The sequence below is a fragment of the Pinus tabuliformis genome, chromosome Q (genome assembly GCF_031772625.1).
Source record: "Pinus tabuliformis cultivar Carrire ecotype Pingquan chromosome Q, CPIR1, whole genome shotgun sequence".
Classification (NCBI taxonomy): domain Eukaryota; kingdom Viridiplantae; phylum Streptophyta; class Pinopsida; order Pinales; family Pinaceae; genus Pinus; species Pinus tabuliformis.
The window spans coordinates 1,365,590,135-1,365,603,307 of NC_142296.1; positions in this window are offsets into that span (position 1 = coordinate 1,365,590,135).

Consider the following 13,173-nt stretch of genomic DNA (forward strand, 5'->3'; position numbering starts at 1 on the left):
AGTGTACGACTTGAAAGTGACGTAACTTAGACTGCATCTACAAGATAACCGTGTGAGAGCAAGACTAGGTAAATCCCACCGCGGATGGACGAATCTCATGGGAGTGCGAAAGCTCCTGTACGTCAGATTCAGATGAAGAGATAGAGTAATGGAAGAATCGGTTACATGAGGTAACCATGCTGAACTGCAACATGATGACAAGATCGTTGCATTGCGTATCAACAGAAGTAAGGGATCTGCCTACTTATGATGGGTTAAGTGAGGTAGATGCTTTCCTGAACAGATTTGAAAGAGAGGTGTCGAAACAACAACGTTTCGAGGCTTTGAAATGGGTACTACGCGCTACACCCGCAAGGTGGTGGGGTACGCACCAAGGAAGCTTTGAGGACTGGCGTGAATGTAGGAGAATGATGCGCATGCATTTTGGGAAGCCTCAGATGTGACTAGCAGACAAGAATGATGGACAGGATGATCCGCGCACGCATCTGTATAGGTTGGTACAAGCATATGGTAAACAATCGGCGCAGATGCACATGGACTTCACGTTCGGGAACATGGTCAATAAGCAGGTGTTGGCAAGGAAATTGCGCAAACGGTCCCTCCAGTTGGGATGACAAAGTCTGGAAAGAACAAGTGTGCAGAAGGTTACCCACGCAGAAGCCTTTAATGAAGTGTGCGGAGCACTAAACAGGGTATATAATGCGTAACAGAGTGATTGGGACTTGCGCGTACCTGCAGCATTATGGGATTATAGGACAACCTACAAGAAACTGACGGGACAAACACCTTTCCAATTGGTCTATGGAGTGGAAGCCGTAATGCCAATGGAGTATATTGTGCCTAGTCTGCACATATCAGCACTCACAGGTATGACAGACCGCGGAGCCTTGGAGGAGAGGCTCGCGCAGTTGGAGGAACTCGAAGAGGAATGGTTTTTGGCTAGATTCCATCAGCAGGTACAAAAGCAGCGTGAAAATGCCTGGCACAATTGATATATTAAGTTGTGCACCAGGTAAACGATTTATTGTTACTATACGATAGTAAGTTTGATAAATTCCCAGGAAAGTTCAGAATGCATTGGCTGGGACCGTATGTTGTTAAGGAGGTCACAGATGGAGGCACGGTGCAGCTGGTAAAGCTAAATGGAGAACCTTTCCTAGGCAAAGTGAATGGCAGTCGATTGAAGCCATACACGGGTGGCCTGGCTATCTGACTAGTCGACAGAAGCACAATCTTCGCGCTCCAGGTAGCTGAAAGAAGGTGCGGGACTATAAGCAGATGCAAGGGACATAGGAACAGATACAGGGGAGTCATTTCGACACCGTGGTCTCAGAACAATGCATATAGGAGATATAGCAGGCAGCCGCTCAGTGCGTTGCCGACCTTGCAGCCATCTAAGCAGAGTTGGGAGGTCTCCACGCAAAATCTCCGCACCGGAAAAGTGACTCGAGGGCAAGTCACGATGTTTGTGTTGGGAGCCTGTTGGGAGTGGGATTCCCCCAAGGCAATTTTTGGGGCTTAAAGCCCAAGTTTTGACTAAGTCCAATGTAAAGACTCCGTAAGTTGTGGGTGCGGAGCGTGAAGTTGTAATTGAGTCATAGGGTTGTCCACCCTTACTTTTGTAAATGTAATGTCGGTTTGAGAGATCTACCCATGGTCTACGGACGATGGGATTGTATAAATAGAGTGAGGCTCTAAGTGTAAAGAGACATCTAAGGAATCGAAGAGAAGGAAATCAATCGATGAAGCAGTGAGTCGAAGTTTAGTCATGTCTTTGGGTCGTAGAGTAGGAGAAGGCTCTACAGCTGAGTGCATAGAGGCCTAGTAGTCTACAGCTGAGTGCTCGGACCCTTGCAGCTGAGTGCGCAGGGTAGGTTGAGTCTGTAAGCGTTGGAAGCATTATTAAAGAGAAGTCTTACCATATTTCTATGTATCTTTTTTTGTTTTATGCATTGAAGTATATTGGGTACGAATTGTAAGTTTATTATTTATTTATTGCGCGAACTTATATGAATGTGCTAAATAAGTAAATCTAATAGAAGGTATCTATTTACGCAAAGATAACTAATTGTTATAAGAAGATAAGTAAGATCCATGGTGTGACTTGGGGAAATAGTGCATATCGCTGCTCCAGCAGCGCAAAATCCCTACAGCCCCTGGTTAGGGCTACACAAAGACAAATATAACCAGACCGCGAAGGCCTAGCAGGCCAGGGAAGGGCGCGAAGTAACCTGCGCGAAAGTACTCATAGTTGGACTAAATCAACCCCTCAGACATCTCAAGGGTGCGGAAACCTAGTTCCAGCATCCCCCCATACTACTTCGGGTGAGACCTCAGTCTGCGCTCCGCGGACTGTTGCCGAAAGGGCCAGTAGTACAAGGATTTGTTTGGCTAATTAACTTCGAACCTGGGTCAGGCTCCAACAAGCCAACACATGATGAAAGACCATCTTAAAAAGGTAACTTTCATTTTGATTTTGATTTTTGGAAAAACAACTGGTTGGGTTGAAACAAGGCTACCAAAGAGTGTTGTATAAGTCACCTACAACTAGCATGCATGAGATTGGATAGAAGATCCTGAAAGAAGAATGACTTGGAGAAGGTAGTTGTATGAAGGAAAATCAATATGTGGACTAAAATATTACTTTTCGATAAAAAGGATGACATGACTATTTGGTTCAACCCTATGGTTCGTTGAAGGAAAGTGATGGAGAAGATGGTCAATGCCCTACAAGAAGATCTAGAAGATGAAGGCTCCATGATAAATAAGATGAATTTCATGACATTGGGAAGAGGAGCCCTACAAGCAGCTAATAGTACCATGATCTCCACCAAAGAGCAGAGGGTTGTTGTTAGAGACAAGTCTTTGGTTAAGAGCAAGCTTGGACAAGTCTCTGGTTAAGAGGGAGCTTGGGTATATTCCTTTTATAGGAATGAGTATATCCTCCCTAGTTGAGAGGGAGAGATAGACACATCATTCTTGTCTTCATGTTATGAACAGAGAATGGAGGATTGGTAAGCATCTGAGATTGATTCTGATACTCTTTGAGGATGTAGTAGGGCATCTAATAGGAAAGAGTAATCAAAGAGGAAATTCCTTGAGGATGTGTTGTTCCAAGATAGGAATTGTCCTAAGAGGACATACCCTTTGAACACCCAGGTGGGGTATGTGCCTTGAGAGATAATGATAATGGTGTCTATCATTCATTGGTCTCGCCAACATTGTGCTCTAATCTTGTGGAGAGATAGATTTGTTAGTAAAGGCCTTGCTATGTGACAATGTTGATTGGTATGATGAGATGCTCTAGTATAAGCTGATAAGATAGCTTATGATATGGCTTACCAATCCGACTCTTCTTATGAGAATTATTCAGTTTGAGAATGTCCAAGTACCATGTATGGATTATGAACTCCTCCCTAGTTAAGAGCGAGTGTTGAAATGAGTAACTAGGTTCAATCTTCATAATGTATATTGTAATTATTATTTTATGTATTTGATGAAAAGAGAAAAATAAATTTACTATTTTCATTCTTGATGCATGGGCTTCATGCTTAAGGTAAATTTATTTATAGGTCAAGCACCCATTGAGTGCTTCTAGGTTTGTCATAGAATTATGAAGTCAAATGAATCATTGTCATACATGTAAGATCCCTTTGGGCATCTTGTATTATTGAAAAGAAATTTATTTGAGTCATAAAAGACCCTCCATGACCTTGTCAACAAGCTGCAACAAGTCAGCCTACATGGAAGATCAAGTCGGCCTCATGGAGGAAATTCATACCCCTAGAAAGCCTACTAAAAGGATCTCAATCTCATTTGGACATACAGCAAGAAATTTTGATCTCCTCAAGGAAGAAGCTCGAAAAGGATGAAAATCAAGGATAAGAAGAAAAAGAGCAAGATCAAAGTTTTGGACCTTTCTCTCTCTCTCTTGTGTCGGGGTTTCTTAAATTGTTGGGCAGGTCAAAATTTTGAAGCTGCATCGAAGTTGTGAAGTCGCATCTAGGTCAAAGCTGTGAAGCTGCATCAAGGTCGAAGCTATGAATCTGCTAGGTCAAAGTTGTTGAAACTACTAGGTCGAAGTTGCAGTTAATATTATCGGGGGTCGAAGTTGTTGGAAACTTTGTTGGGGTCAAAGCTGCTGGAAAGTTGTTGGGGTCGAAGTTGTTGCTGGAAGGTCAAAGGTTGTTGTTGTAAGTTGTGTAAGGAAAGTTAATCAAGAAGGTTGACTTGGGTTACAAGTTTTATTATTCATTTATTACCCCTTATGGATGAGGCAAATTATCGCTCATCAAGGTTTGGATATCAAAGTTCCTTTTATTTTTATTTTGTGCTACATTAACTAGGAACTGAGCTGGGTGACAAATAATGAAGGGGGTAGAGCTTAGGGTAGGCTTTTTTCCATGCACTTTCTTTTATTTCATCCAATATTTTTCATTTTATCTTAATGTATCATGTTTTATTTCTTCTACTACATGAAACTCTAAGGGAAAAGTTTTCAAGCCTTTACCCAAGAATGAGGAAATCAAGGAACCAATACTAGTGATAGATAGCAATCAACTCAAAGATTGGGATTTGAAACTAGGGAAAAATGGAAAGTGATAAGTATGGATTAAATGGGCATGCAACCAGTGCCTCCTATTCATGCCCCTCCTAGTCAAAGAAAAAAGAAGGCCTCAAATAAGTTCAAGGATATAGGAGTAACAACCAAGGTGAAGCATGGGAAAAAGAATACAACTAGAAGTAGTCAATCATCTAATTTAACCTGTGATTCATACTAACATGATCTCAAACATTAATGAAATAAATTTATAACAAGAATGATTATTATGCCTTACAATGGATGACCCACTTTCATTTGATAAGTAGTCTATATGTCACAAAGTATTGACCAAAGAAGAGGATAATGGCCTTTGAGGCTAGCTACCTATAGATCAAATAGGCTTAGTGGTTCAAAAGACAAACAAAAAGTGAGAAATTATTTTTCTTCGGGGCCACCCACTTGGGTGTGCAACATCTGGCTCCAACATGGGGATATTTTCTAATTGTAGAGCACATGATCCATGTTCTCGAACATAGAGTGCATGATAATCCCAACAATCCCTGGTGCTCATAGACTTTCTACCTCTAACACTTAATATAAGTTGTTTATAGAAAATCACTAGGGTTCTTCTTGTAACCCTTGTAATTTAGGAAAAATACTCAAAATTTATCTAATTAATAAGGTAAAAATTATCTAATTTGGCATGAAAATCAACGTGAAGACAATAAAGAAGGATGCATACTCAAGAATGCAATGCACATAATTCTTGTCCTACCTACTCTTTGTTAATTTTTGCAACTGCGGTCAAATTCCACCTTGGACAGCTTAGATGACCGAGATGGTGATTTCATTAGATTCCTCTTATCGAGAGGACCAAAATCGACCTAAAGGTCACCTTATTTGGACAAGCGAAAGTTGGTTTTTGAATTTATTTATTGACTCATGTATATTGGGTTAGGTCGACCCTAAGCACATGGTAAATTGGACAGGTCGGCCTCAACCCCAAGTGGAACCTCATGAAATCCTATAAATAGAAGATACCTCAAGCTCATTTGGACAAATTGATCAAACCATCTTATCTTCTCTTATTGTCTTGGTCCGCATAGGTCTGTCAAAAAAAAGTTCGTGCAAGGTTTTGAAATCTCAGGGATGAAGCTCGCACTGATATAAGGTTTTCTGATTCCTAGATGTTGGCACAAAACTGGGAATTTTAGTCCCTAGATGCTGGCACATAGTGGTCAAGACAGTGTCTAGAGAGCCCTAGACGTTGGCACAGATTCCTATGGGAGTGTCCAGGGTTTCAGAGGCAGATCTGGAGGTGTCGGTCCCCAAACACTCACACATAGTGGTCCTGAGAGCATCCAAGTTTTCCCGGAAACATGCATAGGAACTGGAAGAGAGCGTCTGGGGGCTTGGATTAGATCTAGTGATTTGGTCCCCGAAAGCACACACAGAATGGTCTAAGGAGGGTTTGGGCTACCATAGATGTTGGCACATAGTTCACAAAGAGCGTCTAGGATTGTTATAGACGCTCACACGACTCCTCCTCCTTGTGTCCAAGACTCAAAGATGATATTTATGTATTCTGACGATTCCACTCAGTTACAATAGTGTTCAATAGTGTTCAACACAGTGACAACAGTATCCAACGGTTGACTACAGTTAGTGACATCACTACAGTCCTCATAATCAGGGTTATGATTATAAGCATGATTAGATCTGTTTTATGGATATCATAGTTGTTTTGTTGCATAGATAAAGTTATGGATCATTGTACTCTCTTTTGTTGAATCATTTGATGGTGATCTAAGAATAAGAAGATTTGCAAGGGTTTTCCCCATAGTGGGATTTTCCCTAGTCTCGAGCCAATCTTGGTGTCTTTATGTGTGTGCATGCTTTTCTTCTATTGTTCCTTTATGTTTCACTGCATTGATGATGATGATGATGATGATGATGTTCTTTCTATATAATTGCATATGTTGATGAATAATGGTGTAGATCTAAATAATTTAATTATGATATGGGGTGAACTTAATGTACTAATGAAGAAATGCAATTATCAAAGCAAAGAACAATGTAGCCCTATGAAAATTAACATGGTATCAAAGTTGGGCTGAAGAAAATCCATGGATATCACCCCGATGATCACACCTTTAATGGAAGCAAGAAGAGTATGGTGGAGACCTAAAAGAATTCTAGGGTTTGAAGAAAACCCTAGGCAACATGATTATTAGGGTTTGATGGATTCTATGAGGTTAGGGTTCGAGAGAAAACCCTGGTTTATGGAAACGGTTTGAGATATGGAACCTAGTTGGTCAATGTGAAGATGCTCAAGCACTTGGCAAAGATTTGATGAAGCCCTAGATGGGATAATCCCTAGCAGGCCTGGTTAGATAACTGAAATCAACATTGGCATGTAGACCATGAACATTGATGGCTCTCGAAGATTGGTTCAAGAGGGAGAGGATCACCTCTCATTGAAGATAAGTATTTCTTGACTCATGATGCCTCTTACTTTTGTTTAGACTTGTGGACCTTATTTCTAAAGTTGTTGGGTTAAATTGTTGATCACATAAAAATGAAGTATTGTGCATGAAATCGGATGGTCACCAGGAAGATGTCAGTTCCACATATGTGTTGCAGATAACAGCAAGATCTGCAAGCGGGAAAAGCTTGAATGTTTTCCATAACATGAACATGCATACTGAACTTGTGTTTGCAGGTGACTAGGACATACATATAAATATGTCACTATGTTTGTGCTACAATAGGTTGGCATCATTTCGCTGATTGATATAGATGAACAATGTTTTGTCATGATGCTTGACAATAAATTTGAATGAATGATTGAGATATGCTTTGACTATAGATCTCTATATGATATCAAATTTTGACTTGACCTGATGTTTATTGATTTGATATGATGATTGTTGATTTTCCCTTATGTCAATGTTATGTGGGTATTCGGAAATTGGCCTCCTTGTTCCTAGCACAATGGTTGAGGTATTGATTGATGTGATTCAGCATGAACATGGAACTTGCATGACTCATCCTTGGTGTATGCATTTGCACCTAGTGACATAAATGACTTGTATTATGATTATGAAAATGACCTGATGAAGTTTGGATTGATATTGCATGACTAGCTACATCTTGTTGGCATGATAATAAATGAACTCAAGATTTGATATGAGCTCCACCTGTCTCCTGGTTGAAATAATTGATATTGTGATGTTGATGACTTTGATAATGGTTGTAATTGGAATTCTAAACTTTGATAAGTTGACTCTGTTGATGTGATGGTACAACATTGATTTGTGTAAGACTAATTATGTTGGCTTAGCAAGGCAATATGCTTAGAACATTGCAGGAAGCAAGCTCTCTAATCCAAATATGTCTATATTTGATAGTTATCTCATGAAGTCAGGATGATGAGCTCCAAGGTATGGCTTTGATTTTGATTATGGTTTTGGTTTTATATCCTGACAATCTACTCTTAACAAGTGATGACCCTTTGATGATCTAAATCAGAGGGAGATAGATTTGGAAGCTCGAAATGATGTATCATGGCATGATGAATCAATTTCTGGAATTTGGAAAAGAAATTCTATATGGCAAAGCTATTGGAGAATGTTTTTGAATAATGAAAATGCAAATCCTTAGATACTCTGATTTGAAGTTCAAAGATGTTGTTGAACTTGACATGGCATTTGACTATTGATTGAAGTATTGATGTTATGTTTAAACATCCATCTGTGTATATATGATGTGCATAGAACCTAAATAAATTCATGAGTGAGACGCTTCATTCACATAGAGTTTCCACCAAGCATCCTTTGAAATATATGCATGAGATATTCTATTTTTTAGGCTGAGATATTTCTCCAATGATATGTGACTGCACAGATGTATTGTTGTTGATAGATATTATTGTTAAGCACATTTGGATATTTCTTTAGTGTGATATCTGCCATGATATCTTGGATGAGGGATCCATAGTACAATTGTGGATGAGTATGATATTGTTAGCATGGCTAGTTGTGAGGAGGATGAAGAAGCTCCTTAGAGATCTCTCTGAGCATGATCTGGATATGACATGGATACATTATGATGACATAGAGTGAGATTCGATTGGCACAAATTCCCATATTTATAGTTGGGACCGAGATACTCTCATATATTGAGATAGTGAATCTGTTCAAAACAAGCTCAAGCTTCTGGTTGGCACCTCCTTGAGAGGGAGGATGATTATGGTATCCTTTTGTGATTTATATGATTATTTATGTTTTGACATGATATTTCATTTGATGTCTTGTATGAATAGGAAACAACTGTTATTGAGACAAGTTGATACCATATTTGAGTATGATGAGAGCAGTGTTGATCGAGGACACTGAGCCAACTCTTCCTCCCTGTCTGAGCTCCCAGGGTGAGGAATTGAGATGGAGGGCTCCTGGGGTTGAGGGAACTCTGGACAATAGGGTATGACCCCTATCTGTTACCCATAGGGTTGAATATGTTTCTCCCCTATCTTCATAGGGTCGGAGAATGTTGCTCCCCTATTTGGTCATTGTAGAGTATACCCCAGTTGGCATCATACCCACAAGTTGAGCTTGTTGGGAATACCGCTCCTCGTTTGGCCAACAAGTTGAGAGTGTACTTGGGGTGTACAACCCAAGTTGATTATGATGCAGGTGTTCTACCACATGACTATTTGGGGTCATCAATGGGAAGATCAGTAGGCAGTAGGATGGGTTGAGATAACCCTATGCAATTCCAGGTTGAGATTGAGCTCCCTGATGAGATCCTAGGGTCGAGATGTGCTCCCCTATGTGTTTGGATATCCTATTTCTCAATATGGGGTTGTATATGTATAACTCCCCCATGAGATTCTGAATTGAGATGTGCTCCCCGATGTGGTTACAGGTTGAGATGTGCTCCTTGATGATTTTCTCTCTGATGACGATTGATGATGATATTTCGGGTAGTAGCCTGCTGGTAGAGATTCCAGGTAGAAGCTTGATGGATAAAGGGTGGTAGCTTAATCTTCCCTCTGGTAATAAATTATTCTTCTTCTAGATTCGAGAATGTTCAACATACGAGCAAGAACAATCAAGAGATAAGCAGGAATAAGCAAGGGATAGATCGAGATGTACATTGATGATTTGTGATGATGAGATACTTGAGGTGGTCATGGCATGATGACTACATGACAGAGATGATCAGGGATGATATGTGATGACACTTGAAGACACAAGAATGGCATATTGATCGATGGACAAATATTGGCAGGTGGAATTATCCCTAGTTGAGAGGGAGTGTTAATTTTTGCAATTGCGGTCAAATTCCACCTTGGAAAACTCAGATGACCAAGATTATGATTGCATTAGATTCCTATTTTCAAGAGGACCAAAATCGACCTAAAGATCACCTTATTTGGACAAGCGAAAGTTGATTTTTGAATTTATTTATTCACTCATGTATATTGGGTTAGGTCAGCCCTAAGAAAATGGTAAATTGGATAGTTCAGCCTCAACCCCAAGTGGACCTTCATGAAATCCTATAAATAGAAGATGCTTCAAGCTCATTTGGACACATTGATCAAGCCATCTTCTCTTCTCTTATTGTCTTGGTTCGCACAGGTCTGTAAGAAGAAAGTTTGCGCAAGGGTCTGAAATCTCAAGGATGAAGCTCACACTGATCTAGGGTTTTCTGATTCCTGGATGCTAGCACAGAACTGGGCATTTTGGTCCCTGGACACTAGCACATAAATGGCCATTTTAGTTCCTAGACGTTGGCACACAATGGTCAAGACAACATCTAGAGAGCCCTAGACCCTAAAACAGAAGCATATGGGAGCATCCAGGGTTACAAAGGCAGATATGGAGGTGTCAGTCCCCGAACGATCACACAAAGTGGTCCTGAGAGTGTCCAGGTTGTCACGGATGTACGCATAGTAACTAGAAGAGAGTATCTAGGGGTTTGGATCAGATCTGGTCTAGGGAGCGTCCGGGATACCAAAGACGTTGGCACACAATTCACAAAGAGCATCTAGGATTGTTATAGATGCTCGCATAGCTCTTCCTCCCTGGGTCCGAGACTCAAATATGATATTTCAATAATCTGAAGATTCTTCTTAGTGACAACAATGTTCAACAGTGTTCAACATAATGACAGCAGTATCCAATAGTTGACTACAGTGAATGACAACACTACAGTCCTCAAAATCAGGGTTGTGATTATAAGCATGATTAGATCTATTTTATGGATATCATAGTTTTTTTGTTGCATAGATAAAGTTATGGATCATTGTACTCTCTTTTGCTAAATCATTTGATGATGATCTAAGAAGAAGAACATTTGGAAGTGTTTTGCCCATAGTGAGTTTTTCCCTAGTCTCGGACCAATCCTGGTGTCTCTATGTGTGTGCATGCCTTTCTTCTATTGTTCCTTTATGTTTCATTGCATTTATGATGATGATGTTTTTCTTTCTATATAATTGCATATGCTGATGAATAATGGTGTAGATCTGAATAATGTAATGATGATATGGGGTGAAATTAATGTATTAATGAAGAAATGCAATTATCAAAGCAAAAAACAATGTATCCCTATGAAAAATTAACACTCTCACATGTTAGGAGTGTAGTATAATCATATAACCAATGAATCCAACATATTGGAATATCAAAATAAAACATTCTACCCTTATGCTTAGTAATGATATAAAACAAGGAAATGTCACAATCGTAAATCATCATCTCACAATGTCAACTGTAGGATCAAAGTGACAAGGTTGGGCTGCGAAAGCCTTAAAGTAGAATAATAATGACTCACCCTTGCTAAAAACATGGTTCTCATGATGCATCTCAAGCATGTTAAAATCATGATCAATATACCTTATTTGACCTCCTCTAGTATCATCCTTCAAAGGTTGAGAAGGGATTATCAAGAATCGAACAAGAGGTGTGAAAGTTTATGAACAAAGCAAGGATGAAAAGGGAAGGACAAATCTAAAAGAAAAAAAATTCTCAAATTCCAAGTTTTTTTGTATCTTTCCCTTCATCTTGAAATCTATGCAACATTTCATGAATTGAACACATTCTTGTCCCATGTTAATTTCAACACCAAACATACAACTCTCAATTGTGTCCTCAAGCACAGGTTGATGATGGCATGAAGGAAGAATTGGCCAAAGAACCCTATTTTGGAAAACTTGTTGCACTTCACAAATATTAGATTCGAAAGACTACATCAAACAATACTAAAAAACACTTTATTCTAAATAGCGGGATAGTTGTATATAAAAATCAAGAGATGGCTCAAACAAGTCTATGATCATGTCTTCTTTATGATGCACAAAACCCTGATCACCACTAAATGTGTGTGGTTGGAAGATCACTTGGATTTCCCAACATGTCCATACAAAGGGTGGATCCCCTAAAAGGAAACATTCTATAATATCATTATCAATATCATAAATTGGATCTCCATCAAAACGATAACAACTCATATCCCATTTTCCATTTTCCACATGTAGAAAACTACCAATATTATTCTCAATCTCTAAAGGCTTAATACAATCTTCCCTTTTGAGGCTTTTAAAATATTTATTATTGAAATCAAAATCATTGAAATGGATATAACTTTCCTCATCTCTAATACTAGGATCCTCTTCATCAATATTAAAATCTTCACTGAGATCATTATCTTCTTCTAGTTATTCTTCAATATGTTCCTCTCGATGAACAAGAAGGATTTCTTCTTTATCAACTTCCTCTCCTCAACCAGTGTATCATTTCCTTTAAGGCTCTGGAATAACATAGCTCTTTATGATCATGGAGAGGAGTATCATTCCCTACAAGATTCTGTGTATGCTTTTCAATAGGAGATGCTACATCAAGATTAAGATTTTTTGTTTCAAGATTCTTTTTTATTTTCAATTAAAGATACTCCCTCATATTTTTCTATAATGTTCTCATTAACCTCTTAATAATTTATTAAATCATTTAGGGTTATTTCCTTTTACTTTTAGGCAATTTCTTCTTCAATCTTTTCCAAAAAATAAAGCTTCCTACATATTTGTAAGGCTTCATTCAGAGCATGACTTAAGTCCACAAATCGGTACCTCAAGTTGTAGTCCTTGAGAATTTTTTCAAAGAAACTCTTATGGGTAGTTATGATTTTATGAGGACATCATGTCTTGACCCACTCTTGATTCTCTTGTCTTAAATATGAAAATAACATACTTATCAAAACATCTTCACATTTTCATCCATTTTTGCAACATAAAACATGAACTCTCGTATGTGTATAACATCATCACCATAAATAAATTAAAACAAAAATGGGACCTCTTCCATATATTCTAATGGAAGTTGATTTGGGAACACTAGGATGTCTTCAAAATCAAATGCAGTATATGGCCTTCGCAAATGCAATGGAACAATGGATCATCCCACGCAACCATAATATGTGAATGTAGAGTCGCCATGGTGAATTTAAATGCATTAATAGATTCTTACTTAACCCTTCAAGCATAAAATATTTGAAGATCAATGAAAAACAATAATTCATTCCTCAAATGGAGTTCCCAGATGAACCGTTTAATCTTGGCTTTGATATTTATT